The following is a 16281-nucleotide window of genomic DNA, read 5'->3' as shown; positions in this document are numbered from 1 at the left end:
CCCAGAGGTCAAAATGCATTGTCTGAACTTTTAACCCTCTGCATCACCAAGACCATTGGATTATATTTTAAGACAGCAAGAACTTGCATTTATATAGCACCTTTCACCACCTCAGGATGTCCCAAAGCGCTTTACAGCCAATGAAGTACTTTTGAAGTGTAGTCACTGTTGTAATGTAGGAAACAAGGCGGCCAATTTGCGCACAGCAAGATCCCACAAACAGCAATAAAACAAATGACAAGATAATCAATTTTTAGGTGTTGGTTGAGGGGTAAATATTGGCCCGGACACCGGGGAGAACTCTCCTGCTTTTCATCAAACTTCAAATAGTGCCAGGGGAACTTTTGCGTCCATCTGAGAGGGCAGATGGGGCTTCAGGTTAATGGCTTGTCTGAAAGTCGGCATCTCCGACAGTGCAGCACTCCCTCAGTACTGACGCCCCGACAGTGCAGCGCTCCCTCAGTACTGACCCTCCGACAGTGCGGCGCTCCCTCAGTACTGACCCTCCGACAGTGCAACGCTCCCTCAGTACTGACCCTCCGACAGTGCAGCGCTCCCTCAGTACTGCCCTCCGACAGTGCAGCGCTCCCTCAGTACTGACCCTCCGACAGTGCAGCGCTCCCTCAGTACTGACCCTCCGACAGTGCGGCGCTCCCTCAGTACTGATCCTCCGACAGTGCAGCGCTCCCTCAGTACTGACCCTCCGACAGTGTGGCGCTCCCTCAGCACTGACCCTCCGACAGAGCGGCGCTCCCTCAGTACTGCCCTCCGACAGTGCAGCGCTCCCTCAGTACTGACCCTCCGACAGTGCAGCGCTCCCTCAGTACTGACCCTTCGACAGTGCGGCGCTCCCTCAGTACTGACCCTCCAACAGTGCAGCGCTCCCTCAGTACTGACCCTCCGACAGTGCAGCACTCCCTCAGCACTGACCCTCCGACAGTGCAGCACTCCCTCAGTACTGACCCTCCGACAGTGCAGCGCTCCCTCAGTACTGACTCTCCGACAGTGCAGCGCTCCCTCAGTACTGACCCTCGGACAGTGCGGCGCTCCCTCAGTACTGACCCTCCGACAGTGCGGCGCTCCCTCAGTACTGACCCTCCGACAGTGCGGCGCTCCCTCAGTACTGACCCTCCGACAGTGCGGCGCTCCCTCAGTACGACCCTCCGACAGTGCAGCGCTCCCTCAGTACGACCCTCCGACAGTGCGGCACTCCCTCAGTACTGACCCTCCGACAGTGCGGCGCTCCCTCAGTACCGACCCTCCGACAGTGCGGCGCTCCCTCAGTACTGACCCTCCGACAGTGCGGCGCTCCCTCAGTACCGACCCTCCGACAGTGCGGCGCTCCCTCGGTACCGGCCCTCCGACAGTGCGGCGCTCCCTCAGTGCTGCACTGGGAATGTCGGTCTGGATTAGGGGCTCGAGTCTCTGGAGTGGGGGCTCGAACCCACGACCTTACCGCTGGAGGGCTTCGATTTAGGCGTCCAGCTTCCCTGCCTGAAACGGGTGGAAGTTAAATTAACAAATTAAAATGACGGTCCTACGAGGTTGTTCGGTCCCACACGCCATTGGCACGTCAATCGATGCCTTAACCGCTACTTCCTCAATCTGTCCACAAACCCTGGCTCGCACAGGTCGGGAGGCGGCCGTTCTCAGTGCTATTTAAAGGGATGAGACGCTGCCATTGGGTAAAGCTGGAACCAGGTCCATCAGTGACTTTTCCTTCATTATTTTTGGGACCGTTGAGTCTTAAAGGCTCACTTGAGCTGAGCACCTTGCTGATTGGTGCTCTCCTCCCTGATTCACTGCTGCTTCCACTCTCCCCTTTAAGGTGCCCGTTTTGGTCTCAGCCTCACTCGATCTCCAAGAACAGCGAGGCGGCATCGTGGGAGTCGATCAGACTGCCCGCCAACGTCATTGGCGTGGATCGGAGAGGGCGGATCGGAGTGGAGCGGGCGGAGGAGGGGAAGGACGGTGGGGGGGGAGGAGGGGAAGAGGAGAGGAGGCGGGGAGGAGTGGAAAGAGGGAGAGCAGGGGCCGGGGAATTGGCAGTGAGAGGAGCGGGAGGGGAGGGTGGAGGGGGAGGGGGAGGGGGAGGAGAGGGAGAGGGGCGGGCAGGGGGAGGAGAGGGAGGGGGAGGAGAGGGAGGGCGACAGGGGAGGGGGAGGAGGAGGAGGAGAGTGTTCTGACAGTTTTTATTTGATCAGGCGGCCAATATCGATCAATATCCTCACTGGAACCATTAAATTGTAGTCAAGGCATCTGATGCACTAGTTATGATGGGATCCCTGAAGATAAAAGGGTTAATACTGGAAGGGTTAGTGACTGGAAGGGTTAGTGACTGGAAGGGTTAGTGACTGGAAGGGTTAGTGACTGGAAGGGTTAATAACTGGAAGGGTTAGTGACTGGAAGGGTTAGTGACTGGAAGGGTTAATAACTGGAAGGGTTAATGACTGGAAGGGTTAGTGACTGGAAGGGTTAATAACTGGAAGGGTTAGTGACTGGAAGGGTTAATGACTGGAAGGGTTAATAACTGGAAGGGTTAGTGACTGGAAGGGTTAGTGACTGGAAGGGTTAATAACTGGAAGGGTTAGTGACTGGAAGGGTTAATAACTGGAAGGGTTAGTGACTGGAAGGGTTAATAACTGGAAGGGTTAGTGACTGGAAGGGTTAATAACTGGAAGGGTTAGCGACTGGAAGGGTTAGTGACTGGAAGGGTTAATAACTGCAAGGGTTAGTGACTGGAAGGGTTAATAACTGGAAGGGTTAGTGACTGGAAGGGTTAATAACTGGAAGGGTTAATGACTGGAAGGGTTAATAACTGGAAGGGTTAGCGACTGGAAGGGTTAGTGACTGGAAGGGTTAATAACTGCAAGGGTTAGTGACTGGAAGGGTTAATAACTGGAAGGGTTAGCGACTGGAAGGGTTAATAACTGCAAGGGTTAGTGACTGGAAGGGTTAATAACTGCAAGGGTTAGTGACTGGAAGGGTTAATAACTGGAAGGGTTAGTGACTGGAAGGGTTAATAACTGGAAGGGTTAGTGACTGGAAGGGTTAATAACTGGAAGGGTTAGCGACTGGAAGGGTTAATAACTGCAAGAGTTAGTGACTGGAAGGGTTGATGACTGGAAGGGTTAGTGACTGGAAGGGTTAATAACTGGAAGGGTTAGCGACTGGAAGGGTTAATAACTGGAAGGGTTAGCGACTGGAAGGGTTAGTGACTGGAAGGGTTAATAACTGCAAGGGTTAGTGACTGGAAGGGTTAATAACTGGAAGGGTTAGCGACTGGAAGGGTTAATAACTGCAAGGGTAAGTGACTGGAAGGGTTAATAACTGCAAGGGTTAGTGACTGGAAGGGTTAATAACTGCAAGGGTTAGTGACTGGAAGGGTTAATAACTGCAAGGGTTAATAACTGCAAGGGTTAGTGAATGGAAGGGTTAATAACTGGAAGGGTTAGTGACTGGAAGGGTTAATAACTGGAAGGATTAGTGACTGGAAGGGTTAATAACTGGAAGGGTTAATAACTGGAAGGGTTAGTGACTGGAAGGGTTAGTGACTGCAAGGGTTAATGACTGGAACGTTAATAACTGCAAGGGTTAGTGACTGGAAGGGTTAATAACTGGAAGGGTTAGCGACTGGAAGGGTTAGTGACTGGAAGGGTTAATAACTGCAAGGGTTAGTGACTGGAAGGGTTAATAACTGGAAGGGTTAGTGACTGGAAGGGTTAATAACTGGAAGGGTTAGTGACTGGAAGGGTTAATAACTGGAAGGGTTAGCGACTGGAAGGGTTAATAACTGCAAGGGTTAGTGACTGGAAGGGTTAATAACTGGAAGGGTTAGTGACTGGAAGGGTTACTAACTGGAAGGGTTATTGACTGGAAGGGTTGATAACTGGAAGGATTAGTGACTGGAAGGGTTAATAACTGGAAGGGTTAGTGACTGGAAGGGTTAATAACTGGAAGGGTTAGTGACTGGAAGGGTTAATAACTGGAAGGGTTAGCGACTGGAAGGGTTAATAACTGCAAGGGTTAGTGACTGGAAGGGTTAATAACTGGAAGGGTTAGTGACTGGAAGGGTTAATAACTGGAAGGGTTATTGACTGGAAGGGTTGATAACTGGAAGGGTTAGTGACTGGAAGGGTTAATAACTGGAAGGGTTAGTGACTGGAAGGGTTAATAACTGGAAGGGTTAGTGACTGGAAGGGTTAATAACTGGAAGGGTTAGCGACTGGAAGGGTTAGTGACTGGAAGGGTTAATAACTGCAAGGGTTAGTGACTGGAAGGGTTAATAACTGGAAGGGTTAGCGACTGGAAGGGTTAATAACTGCAAGGGTTAGTGACTGGAAGGGTTAATAACTGCAAGGGTTAGTGACTGGAAGGGTTAATAACTGCAAGGGTTAGTGACTGGAAGGGTTAATAACTGCAAGGGTTAATAACTGCAAGGGTTAGTGACTGGAAGGATTAATAACTGCAAGGGTTAGTGACTGGAAGGGTTAATAACTGGAAGGGTTAGTGACTGGAAGGGTTAATAACTGGAAGGGTTAATAACTGGAAGGGTTAGTGACTGGAAGGGTTAGTGACTGCAAGGGTTAATGACTGGAAGGGTTAATAACTGCAAGGGTTAGTGACTGGTAGGGTTAATAACTGGAAGGGTTAGTGACTGGAAGGGTTAATAACTGCAAGGGTTAGTGACTGGAAGGGTTAATAACTGCAAGGGTTAATAACTGCAAGGGTTAGTGACTGGAAGGGTTAATAACTGGAAGGGTTAGTGACTGGAAGGGTTAGTGACTGGAAGGGTTAATAACTGCAAGGGTTAGTGACTGGAAGGGTTAATAACTGCAAGGGTTAATAACTGCAAGGGTTAGTGACTGGAAGTGTTCATAAATGGAAGGGTTAGTGACTGGAAGGGTTAATAACTGGAAGGGTTAGTGACTGGAAGGGTTAAAAACTGGAAGGGTTAATAACTGGAAGGGTTAGTGACTGGAAGGGTTAGTGACTGCAAGGGTTAATGACTGGAAGGGTTAATAACTGCAAGGGTTAGTGACTGGAAGGGTTAATAACTGGAAGGGTTAGTGACTGGAAGGGTTAATAAGTGCAAGGGTTAGTGACTGGAAGGGTTAATAACTGCAAGGGTTAATAACTGCAAGTGTTAGTGACTGGAAGGGTTAATAATTGGAAGGGTTAGTGACTGGAAGGGTTAATAACTGGAAGGGTTAGTAATGGGAAGGGTTAGTAACTGGAAGGGTTCGTAACGGGATTAATTTTGTATTATCACATTACTGCAGAAAGCCTCACAATGCTGCTGGAATATTTCCCTCTCAGTGACCGTCTCCTTTGTCCGTATCGGGCTCTGCAGCTGCTTTCGATTTTTATCACCAAGTTCTCATCACTCCTTTGTTTGTTATATTATGGGCTGGGAGAATTGTTGATTCCTGTTCAACAATCTTTTTGGCACGAAAGTTAATTTACTGATCTTCAACTATTAAATGTTTGTATTTTATGACACGGCTCAGAGAGACAGAGTGAGGTCTCTGCCTGTCTGGCTTATGGTGTGGAGCTGCAGAAAGGAAGGGGGGAATGAGAGAGAGAGAGAGAGAGACCTGAGAGAGACAGAGAGTGGAGAGAGAGACAGAGAGAAAGAGAGACCTGAGAGAGGGACAGAGAGAGAGAGAGACAGAGAGAGAGAGAGACGGAGAGAGAGACAGAGAGAGAGAGAGACAGTGAGAGACAGAGACCTGAGAGAGACAGAGAGAGAGAGAGAGACAGAGAGAGACAGAAAGTGGAGAGAGACAGAGAGAGAGAGAGACAGAGAGAGAAAGTGGAGCGAGACAGAGGGGAAAAGTGGAGCGAGACAGAGGGAGAGAGAGAGAGAGACAGAGAGAGAGAGACAGAGAGAAAGTGGAGAGAGACAGAGAGAAAGTGGAGAGAGACAGAGAGAGAGAGACCTGAGAGAGAAAGAGAGAGACCTGAGAGAGACAGAGAGTGGAGAGAGAGAGAGACAGACAGAGAGAGAGAGACAGAGAGAGAAAGTGGAGCGAGACAGAGGGAGAAAGTGGAGCGAGACAGAGAGAGAAAGTGGAGAGAGACAGAGAGAGAGAGAGACAGAGAGAGAAAGTGGAGAGAGACAGAGAGAAAGTGGAGAGAGACAGAGAGAGAGAGACCTGAGAGAGAAAGAGAGAGACCTGAGAGAGACAGAGAGTGGAGAGAGAGAGACAGTGAGAGAGTGAGAGAGAGACAGAGAAAGAGATAGAAAGAGAGAGGGAGACAGAGAGAGAGAGATAGAGTCAGAGAGAGGAGAGAGAAATGGAGAGAGAGAGACAGAGAGAGAGTGAGACAGAGAGAGGAGAGAGAGACAGAAAGAAAGACAGAAAGAAAGACAGAGAGAGAGACAGAGAGAGAGACAGAAAGAGAGAGAGAGAGACAGACAGTGGAGAGAGAGAGAGAGAGAGAGACAGAGAGACAGAGAGAGGAGAGAGAGGCGGAAAGAGAGAGAGACAGACAGAGTGAGACAGAAAGAGAGTGAGAGACAGAGAGACAGAGAGAGAGAGAGAGACAGACAGACAGACAGACAGTGAGAGACAGAGAGAGAGAGACAGAGAGAGAGAGACAGAGAGAGAGAGAGGAGAGAGACAGATGGAGAGAGAGACAGAGAGAGACAGATGGAGAGAGAGACAGAGAGAAAGTGGAGAGAGACAGACAGAGAGAGAGAGAGTGGAGAGAGAGAGAGAGAGTGAGAGAGAGACAGAGAGACAGAGAAAGAGACAGAAAGAGAGAGGGAGACAGAGAGAGAGAGATAGAGATAGAGACAGAGAGACAGAGAAAGAGACAGAAAGAGAGAGGGAGACAGAGAGAGAGAGATAGAGATAGAGACAGAGAGAGGAGAGAGAAATGGAGAGAGTGAGACAGAGTGAGAGAGACAGAAAGAGAGACAGAGAGAGACAGAAAGAGAGACAGAGAGAGACAGAAAGAGAGACAGAAAGAGAGACAGAGAGGAGAGAGAGAGAGGAGAGAGACAGATGGAGAGAGAGACAGAGAGAGACAGATGGAGAGAGAGACAGAGAGAAAGTGGAGAGAGACAGACAGAGAGAGAGTGGAGAGAGAGAGAGAGAGAGAGAGTGAGAGAGTGAGAGAGACAGAGAGACAGAGAAAGAGACAGAAAGAGAGAGGGAGACAGAGAGAGAGAGATAGAGATAGAGACAGAGAGAGGAGAGAGAAATGGAGAGAGTGAGACAGACAGAGAGAGAGTCAGAGAGAGAGTCAGAGAGAGAGACAGAGAGACAGACAGAGAGAGAGACAGAGAGTCAGAGAGAGAGACAGAGAGACAGACAGAGAGAGAGACAGAGAGACAGAGTGAGAGACAGAGAAAGACACAGAGTGAGAGACAGAGAGACAGAGAGTGAGAGACAGAAAGAGAGAGGGAGACAGAGAGAGAGAGAGAGAGAGAGAGATAGAGAGAGGACAGAGAGATGGAAAGAGAGAGGGAGAGAGAGACAGAAAGAAAGACAGAGAGAGAGACAGAAAAAGAGAGACAGAAAGAGAGAGACAGAGAGAGAGAGAGAGAGGGTGGAATTGTAACCCCCACGACAGGTGGGAGAGGATCGAGGGGGTTTCGAATTGTTAAAAATGTGAAACCCGCCCCCAACCTGCCTCTTTGCGGTGTAACTGCAGTGGGTCTGGGGGTTGGGCGAGGGGGGGTCGATGATTATAATATGTTAAACAGGCTGCGTTCCTCAGATTTTAGCCGCCATTTGGATTTAATGGCTGTGGGCCAGGATTGCAGGGGCTCGGGATGCACAGCAACTAAAGGGAGAGGGGAACAGAGCCGGGTCCAGCAGCAAAGTCTCTTTCCAGCACTTCTTCTGCCAGGAGAAGCGGGAGCGCTTCCCCCCGATTCCCCACGCAGACCTGTTAACCTCCCTGATCGGAACCCCTCGATCAGCCAGCCCCCCCCACCCCCCTCCATCTCTCGACCCCCCCGCGATCGCTCCCCTCCGCCATCTCTCCCCCACCGCAATCTCTCCCCCGCAATCTCCATCTCTCCTCCAGTGATCTCCATCTCTCCCCCCATCCTGTGGGATGGTACACACTGCAGCCACTGTGCGCCGGTGGTGAAGGGAGTGAATGTTTAGGGTGGTGGATGGGGTGCCAATCAAGCGGGCTGCTTTGTCCTGGATGGTGTCGAGCTTCTTGAGTGTTGTTGGAGCTGCACTCATCCAGGCAAGTGGAGAGTATTCCATCACACTCCTGACATTTTTTTCCATTCGTTCACGGGATGTGGGCGTCGCTGGCGAGGCCGGCATTTATTGCCCATCCCTAATTGCCCCTTGAGAAGGTGGTGGTGAGCCGCCTTCTTGAACCGCTGCAGTCCGTGTGGTGAAGGTTCTCCCACAGTGCTGTTAGGAAGGGAGTTCCAGGATTTTGACCCAGCGACGATGAAGGAACGATGATACATTTCCAAGTCGGGATGGTGTGTGACTTGGAGGGGAACGTGCAGGTGGTGTTGTTCCCATGCGCCTGCTGCTCTTGTCCTTCTAGGTGGTAGAGGTTGCGGGTTTGGGAAGTGCAGTCGAAGAAGCCTTGGCGGGTTGCTGCAGTGCATCCTGTGGATGGTACACACTGCAGCCACAGTGCGCCGGTGGTGAAGGGAGTGAATGTTTAGGGTGGTGGATGGGGTGCTAATCAAGCGGGCTGCTTTGTCCTGGATGGTGTTGAGCTTCTTGAGTGTTGTTGGAGCTACACGCATCCAGGCAAGTGGAGAGTATTCCATCACACTCCTGACTTGTGCCTTGTAGATGGTGGAAAGGCTTTGGGGAGTCAGGAGGTGAGTCACTCGCCGCAGAATACCCAGCCTCTGACCTGCTCTTGTAGCCACAGTATTTATATGGCTGGTCCAGTTAAGTTTCTGGTCAATGGTGACCCCCAGGATGTTGATGGTGGGGGTTTCGGCGATGGTAATGCCGTTGAATGTCAAGGGGAGGTGGTTAGACTCTCTCTTGTTGGAGATGGTCATTGCCTGGCACTTGTCTGGTGCGAATGTTACTTGCCACTTATGAGCCCAAGCCTGGATGTTGTCCAGGTCTTGCTGCATGCGGGCCCGGACTGCTTCATTTTCTGAGGGGTTGCAAATGGAACTGAACACTGTGCAATCATCAGTGAACATCCCCATTTCTGACCTTATGATGGAGGGAAGGTCATTGATGAAGCAGCTGAAGATGGTTGGGCCTAGGACACTGCCCTGAGGAACTCCTGCAGCAATGTCCTGGGGCTGAGAGGATTGGCCTCCAACAACCACTACCATCTTCCTTTGTGCTCGGTATGACTCCAGCCACTGGAGAGTTTTCCCCCTGATTCCCATTGGTTTCAATTTTACTCGGGCTCCTTGGTGCCACACTCGGTCAAATGCTGCCTTGATGTCAAGGGCAGTCACTCTCACCTCACCTCTGGAATTCAGCTCTTTTGTCCATGTTTGGACCAAGGCTGTAATGAGGTCTGGAGCGGAGTGGTCCTGGCGGAACCCAAACTGAGCAGGTTATTGGTGAGTAAGTGCTGCTTGATAGCACTGTCGACGACACCTTCCATCACTTTGCTGATGATTGAGAGTAGACTGATGGGGTGGTAATTGGCCGGATTGGATTTGTCCTGCTTTTTGTGGAGAGGACATACTTGGGCAATTTTCCACATTGTCGGGTAGATGCCAGTGTTGTAGCTGTACTGGAACAGCTTGGCTGGAGGCGCAGCTAGTTCTGGAGCACAAGTCTTCAGCACTGCAGCCGGGATGTTGTCGGGGCCCATAGCCTTTGCTGTATCCAGTGCACTCAGCCGTTTCTTGATATCACGTGGAGTGAATCGAATTGGCTGAAGACTGGCTTCTGTGATGGTGGGAGGCCGAGATGGATCATCCACTCGGCACTTCTGGCTGAAGATGGTTGCAAACGCTTTAGCCTTGTCTTTTGCACTCACGTGCTGGACTCCGCCATCATTGAGGATGGGGATGTTTACAGAGCCTCCTCCTCCCGTTAGTTGTTTAATTGTCCACCACCATTCACGACTGGATGTGGCAGGACTGCAGAGCTTTGATCTGATCCGTTGGTTGTGGAATCGCTTAGCTCTGTCTATAGCATGTTGCTTCCGCTGTTTAGCATGTATGTAATTCTGTGTTGTAGCTTCTACCAGGTTGGCACCTCATTTTTAGGTACGCCTTGTGCTGCTCCTGGCATGCTCTTCTACACTCCTCATTGAACCAGGGTTGATCTCCTGGCTTGTTGGTAATGGTAGAGTGAGGAATATGCCGGGCCATGAGGTTACAGATTATGCTGGAACACAATTCTGCTGCTGTTGATGGCCCACAGCACCTCATGGATGCCCAGTTTTGAGCTGCTAGATCTGTTCTGAATCTATCCCATTTAGCACGGTGGTAGTGCCACACAACACGTTGGATGGTGTCCTCAGTGCGAAGAACGGGACTTCGTCTCCATGAGGACTGTGCGGTGGTCACTCCTACCAATACTGTCATGGACAGATGCATCTGCGACAGGTAGATTGGTGAAAATGAGGTCAAGTAGATTTTCGCTCACCACCTGCCTCAGGCCCAATCTGGCAGCTATGTCCTTCAGGACTCAGGCCAGCTCGGTCAGTAGTGGTGCTACCGAGCCACTCTTGGTTATGGACATTGCAGTCCCCCACCCAGGGTACATTCTGTGCCCTTGCTACCCTCAGTGCTTCCTCCAAGTGGTGTTCAACATGGAGGAGGACTGATTCATCAGCTGAGGGAGGGCAGTAGGTGGTAATCAGCAGGAGGTTTCCTTGCCCATGTTTGAACTGATGCCATGAGATTTCATGGTGTCCGGAGTCAATGTTGAGGACTCCCAGGGCCACTCCCTCCTGACTGTATATCACTGTACCGCCACCTCTGGTGGGTCTGTCCTGCCGGTGGGACAGGACATACCCAGGGATGGTGATGGAAGAGTCTGGGACGTTGGCTGAAAGGTATGATTCTGTCAGTATGGCTGTGTCAGGCTGTTGCTTGACTAGTCTGTGGGACAGCTCTCCCAATTTTGGCACAAGTCCCCAGATGTTAGTGAGGAGGACTTTGCAGGGTCGACTGGGCTTGGTTTGACCTTTGTTGTCTCCGGTGGCCTAGTGGTCCGTCTGGTTTTATTCTTATTATGACTTTTTGTAGCGAGATTGTACAGCTGATTGGCTTGTTTGGCCTTCTCAGAATCAACTACATTGCTGTGGGTCTGGAGTCACATTTTAGCCAGACTGGGTAAGGACAGCAGTTTTCCTTCCCTCAAGGGCATTAGTGAACCAGATGGGTTTTTACGACAATCATGGCCACCATTACTGATACTAGTATTTTTAATTCCAGATTTTATTTAATTAATTGAATTTAAATTCCCCAGCTGCTGTGGCGGGATTTGAACTCATGACTCCGAATTATTAATTCGGGCCTCTGGATTACTCAGCCAGTAGACATAACCACTGTGCTACCCTGCCCACTATAAAATTTCTAACCTCCAAAAGAAGGTTTTAAACTAAATAAACATTCCAAAAATTACATATTTCACAATGACATGATTAAATTTATCGAATTAATTGTCTTTCAATAATTGCATTCGGGTTTTCACTTTAAGACTTCAGCCTCTCTCAGAAACCTGGCCTTTGACTGGACGTTTTACCTTCCAGCAGTTGGATCGAGCTCTTAACCACATTTGTGCATTCTGAGCATTTGCAGTTTGCGGAATTCCTCAGCGTGCCATCTGTGAGTTGAGATGCGGAGGAGTTTGCATCGTCTTTGTAAGAGACTGGAGAATGAACTCTTAAAGCTTTACTAGAATCGTAGACTCTTCCAGCACAGAAGGAGGCCATGGAGCCCATCGTGTCTTTGCTGGCTCTTTTTAAAGAATTACCCAATTAGTCCCAGATCCCTGCTCTATTGTCGTTGCCCTTTTGAAGGCTATGTTCCTGGGCTGGGTACAGTAAGGTTGTAGTCTTGCAGTAGGTACGGTGAGGGTATTCTGCAGAGTGAAGTTTTCTGTGCAGTCTGTTAACAGTGGAGATTTCCTGTGCACGTGTGGAATCAGAGATCGAGCAGGAAGCGATGAGTTCTGTTCACTGGTCCCTTTGAAATTGCAGAAGCTTTCTTAAAAAAAAGGGGCTTGTGATTTCGCTGGAAGCAGCAATGAGTAATCTTCCTGTTTTTGCTCGCAGTCGGACGGCGAGAGAGGCGTGAATGTGGCCTCCGTGAATCTAATCATAGGAGAGGACTCCCCACCCACATCATCTCCAGACTCACAGGTGCCCGTCTCCGATTTTACTGCCACATTATCAACGGCTGGCGAGACCCGAGAAACTGGGGCTCTTTTCAATACGGCAGAGAAAGTTAAGAGGAGATCATAGAATCATAGAAAGGTTACAGCACAGAAGGAGGACGTTCGGCCCATCGAGTCCGTGCTGGCTCTCTGCGAGAGCAATCCGGACAGTCCCACTCCCCCGCCCTTTCTCCTTAGCCCCGCAAATTATTTCCCTTTGAGTACTTATCCAGTTCCCTTTTGAAGGCCATGATTGAATCTGCCTCCACCACCCCCTCGGGCAGTGCATTCCAGATCATAACCACTCGCTGTGTAAAAAAGTTTTTCCTCATGTTGCCTTTGGTTCTTTTGCCAATCACCTTAAATCTATGTCCTCTGGTCCTTGACCCTTCCGCCAATGGGAAGAGTTTCTCTCTATCTACTCTGTCTAGACCCTTCATGATTTTGAATACCTCTATCAAATCTCCTCTCAACCTTCTCTGTTCCAAGGAGAACAACCCCAGCTTCTCCAGTCTATCCACGTAACTAAAGTCCCTCATCCCTGGAATCATTCTAGTAAATCTCTTCTGCACCTTCTCTAAGGCCTTCGCATCTTTCCTAAAGTCCGGTGCCCACAACTGGACACAACATTCCAGTTGTGGCCGAACCAGTGTTTTATAAAAGGTTCATCATAACCTCCTCGCTATTGTACTCTATGGGGTCGATTTTAGGATGGCCGAATGGGTGCTTTGGGGGGCTCGTAAAATCGGGGAATCCCGGAGCGGGTCCAGAGCCCGGCTCCAACCCGCCCACCTCCGGGTTCCCCAGTGACGTGTTCAGGTGCGCACGCAGCTCCCGCGTGCGGGACTCCCCCCGGCAATTAAAGCCGGCGGGGTGATAATTTAAATTCTTACTTACCTGGTTGAGGTACTTGAGAGACCTCATTGACAGGAGATTTTGGCAGGGCTGCAATTTTGAAGGAAGGATCCTCAGCGTGTTTCCCCTGCTGTGGGAAACACTAACTGTTGGAGCAGACGGGTTTCAGTCAGCAGCCAGTGGGAGATGCACAGGATTATTTGACAGTTGGGGGGAAAACCTCATTTATTGCAGCAGGGAACTCCGTCACTTCAGACAAAGTTTTGGCTGCAAGACCTTTGTCTTTACATTCACAATTATTAATTTATACCCTAAACTCTGCTGTGCAAACACATTTACCTACTTTGCGGACCCCCCTCAAACTCACACCGTCAGGATGGGAGGCGCCATGGCTGCGTTCAACACTTCATCCGAGGACGAGCAACATCACCAGCCTCGCCAGGCACGCCGTCCGCCTCCGCCACGTGGAGCTCCACGACACAGTGCTGCGCCAAACGCACCTGCACAAGAGCACGGAGGGCAACAACAGAGAGAGCGGCATCGTAGGAGGCACTACCCTCGCCACAGGGTCCACAGACCGAGGCTCAGCTTCCTGGAACTCTCTGAGGAGCAATGCGCACGGAGGCTCAGAGTCAGTCACCAGGTAGTCGCAGACATCTGAAGCCTCCTTCATGCCGAGCTGCTCCTGGCTGGGCCCGAGCAGCATCTTCTTACCTGTCGCTGTCAAAGTCACCAGTGCCCTCAACTTCTTCGCCTCCGGATCATTCCAGGGTGCCACCGGGGACATCGCCGGAGTCTCTCAGTCGTCTGCACACAAGTGCATAAGGCAGGTCACCGACGGCTTGTTTCACAGGGCCTCGCAATACGTCAACTTCCCCATGGACGACCTGAGCCAGACGGAGAGGGCAGTGGGATTCCACGCTGTGGCTGGCTTCCCACGGGTGCAGGGTGTAATCGATTGCACCCACATAGCAATACGAGCACCTCCACACGAGCCAGGCCTGTTCATCAACAGGAAGGGCTATCACTCCATCAACACTCAGCTCATCTGTGACCACCGCAAGAGATTCCTTCACGTGTGCGCCAGATACCCTGGCAGCTGCCACCATTCCTTCATCCTCCGGGAGTCCAACATCCCGCCCCTCTTCCACGCACCCAACACCCGCAAGGGCTGGCTCCTCGGGGACAAGGGATACCCCCTGCACACGTGGCTCATGACACCTCTGAGGAACCCCATCACCGAGCAACAGCGTCGATATAATGACAGCCACATCGACACCAGGTCTACAATCGAGCACGTTATAGGGCTGCTCAAGATGTGCCTCAGGTGCCTTGATCGTTCTGGGGGAGAGCTTCAATACGCACCAGACAGAGTGGGACACATTGCAGTCGTGTGTTGCGCCCTGCACAACACGGCACAACAGAGAGGGGGGCCGCTGGAGGAGGCCCCATCCACAGTCCTGCAACTACACATACACCCACTGTAGAGTGACCCAATGGGTGGCATCAAGTGTGGGTGTTCATGGTGAACCTCATGAAAGGGAGTTATTGCACAAGCCAGTCAAGAATGGGCGAGACGTGTCAGTAGTGGTGAAAATAATTGGATTTATTGTGAATGGAAAACAAAACAAATATAAATAAAAAATATGACAAACCCTCAAACACCCTTTGTGCTCACAAAACCTTTGCCTTACACTTCCCACTACTCCCACCTCATGCATCCCCTGTGGCTGCAGCACAGGGAGTGGCAGGTTTGGGTGAGGCTGACCGTGAAAGAGATGCATCAGAGGGTGAGTATGAGACAGAGCCATGAGATTGTATGAGGATTGGGTTGAGCGGAGGTTGTGGGATGAGCACTGGGGAGGTGAGGGAACGCGGAGCAGCAGCAATCGACGGAGACTGGTTTTGACAGAGTCTATAATTGGGAATTTGGTGAGTGAGGGGATTCGGTGCAGGAAGGGGTGAGGTGCATGAGTCTAGACAGCGGAGAGGAGGGTACCGAGAGAGGAGAGGAGCGTACCGAGAGAGGAGAGGGGCGTACCGAGAGAGGAGAGGAGCGTACCGAGAGAGGAGAGGGGCGTACCGAGAGAGGAGAGGAGCGTACCGAGAGAGGAGAGGAGCGTACCGAGAGGGGAGAGGGGCGTACCGAGAGAGGGGAGGAGCGTACCGAGAGAGGGGAGGAGCGTACCGAGGGCGGAGAGGGGCGTACCGAGAGAGGAGAGGAGCGTACCGAGAGAGGAGAGGAGCGTACCGAGAGAGGAGAGGGGCGTACCGAGAGAGGAGAGGAGCGTACCGAGAGAGGAGAGGGGCGTACCGAGAGAGGAGAGGAGCGTACCGAGAGAGGAGAGGGGCGTACCGAGAGATGAGAGGAGCGTACCGAGAGCGGAGAGGGGCGTACCGAGAGAGGAGAGGAGCGTACCGAGAGCGGAGAGGAGCGTACCGAGAGAGGAGAGGAGCGTACCGAGAGGGGAGAGGAGCGTACCGAGAGAGGAGAGGGGCGTACCGAGGGGGGAGAGGGGCGTACCGAGAGGGGAGAGGAGCGTACCGAGAGAGGAGAGGAGCGTACTGAGAGAGGAGAGGAGCGTACCGAGAGAGGAGAGGAGCGTACCGAGAGAGGAGAGGAGCGTACCGAGAGGGGGGAGGGGCGTACCGAGAGGGGGGAGGGGCGTACCGAGAGAGGAGAGGAGCGTACCGAGAGAGGAGAGGGGCGTACCGAGAGAGGAGAGGAGCGTACCGAGAGAGGAGAGGGGCGTACCGAGAGAGGAGAGGAGCGTACCGAGAGAGGAGAGGGGCGTACCGAGAGGGGAGAGGGGCGTACCGAGAGAGGAGAGGGGCGTACCGAGAGAGGAGAGGAGCGTACCGAGAGAGGAGAGGGGCGTACCGAGGGGGGAGAGGGGCGTACCGAGAGAGGAGAGGAGCGTACCGAGAGAGGAGAGGAGCGTACCGAGAGAGGAGAGGAGCGTACCGAGAGCGGAGAGGAGCGTACCGAGAGAGGAGAGGAGCGTACCGAGGGCGGAGAGGAGAGTACCGAGGGCGGAGAGGAGCGTACCGAGAGAGGAGAGGAGCGTACCGAGGGCGGAGAGGAGCGTACCGAGAGAGGAGAGGAGCGTACCGAGGG

General features: G+C 51.8%; 1 protein-coding gene across 1 annotated transcript in view; it reads right to left on the bottom strand.

The window, feature by feature from the left end:
• The window catches only part of LOC137328090 (lymphatic vessel endothelial hyaluronic acid receptor 1-like), a 65243-nt gene extending 53146 nt beyond the window's left edge, over positions 1–12097 (bottom strand). The window contains exon 1 of the mRNA XM_067994254.1: positions 11676–12097. The gene's annotated coding sequence lies outside the window, so the exon portion shown is untranslated. The remainder of the gene's footprint in view (positions 1–11675) is intronic.
• Positions 12098–16281: the final 4184 nt, after the last annotated feature.

Source organism: Heptranchias perlo, chromosome 12 (assembly GCF_035084215.1).
Source record: "Heptranchias perlo isolate sHepPer1 chromosome 12, sHepPer1.hap1, whole genome shotgun sequence".
Lineage (NCBI taxonomy): Eukaryota > Metazoa > Chordata > Chondrichthyes > Hexanchiformes > Hexanchidae > Heptranchias > Heptranchias perlo.
This window is presented reverse-complemented; position numbering and strand designations above follow the sequence as displayed.